Source organism: Condylura cristata, unplaced genomic scaffold (assembly GCF_000260355.1).
Source record: "Condylura cristata isolate star-nosed mole 26May11 unplaced genomic scaffold, ConCri1.0 scaffold00023, whole genome shotgun sequence".
In the NCBI taxonomy this organism is placed as follows: domain Eukaryota; kingdom Metazoa; phylum Chordata; class Mammalia; order Eulipotyphla; family Talpidae; genus Condylura; species Condylura cristata.
This window is the reverse complement of record NW_004567124.1, coordinates 36,020,982-36,021,794: the sequence shown is the minus strand read 5'-3', so window position 1 is coordinate 36,021,794 and position 813 is coordinate 36,020,982.

Genomic DNA, 813 nt, shown 5'->3' with positions numbered 1-813 from the left:
TGTCTCCCCCACATCTGTTTCACCCAGTCCACGACAAAGAAGCAAGCACAGCTTCTTCACATCTCTCTGCTCCAAGTGCCTCCTCTAGGTCTCCTGGCTCCCTTCCTCTTTCTTCCTCCCCTTCTCCAGCTTCTCATTTTCTAGCCCGGTTGCAGACACAGAGGTTGCCCCTCACACACATTACCAAATACACTAGTCACAATGATTGCCTGACAGGGTGTGCTGTATCCCTTTGGACTGCCCAGAAACCCTTCACCGTGTTCTACTATACAAAAGACCTGCTGCCCAGTGCGTGGGGATGGGGGGAGGGTGGCAGAGCCGGAAGGGGGGTTAGGGGAGAAAGAGAGAGAGAGAGAAAGTGAGACTGACTTGTGCGCAGTTAGAGAAGAAAGAAACCATGCGAGGTAGGAGTGGGCAGCCAGTAGGGATCCAGTCATCACTGTGAGCAAAGGAGGGCGCAGAGCACGTTAAGGTACCGCCGGTAGCCAGGCTACACAGCAGAGGAGGCGCGGACTAGGTGCGAGGAGTTGAGATGAAGCTAGGCGCGCCACCCGGGTCTCCCAGGGTCTGGCTCAGGTGAAGGGGTGGTTGGGCGAGGTGGCCGAGGAGACGCCCAGTGCGCCCGCCGCCCTCCGCTGGCGTGGTGGGGTCCAGGCCCGAGGCCAGGGAAATGCAGGGGCCCCAGTCCCCGAGGGTGGGCCGGAGCCGGCACCCGCATGCTGAGCGGCTGGGGTCCGTGGGTACGAGGCGCGGAACCAAGGAGCCGCGCGGCCGGGGTCAGCTAGGAGGGCGCGCGCGGAGCCAGCGGGCACG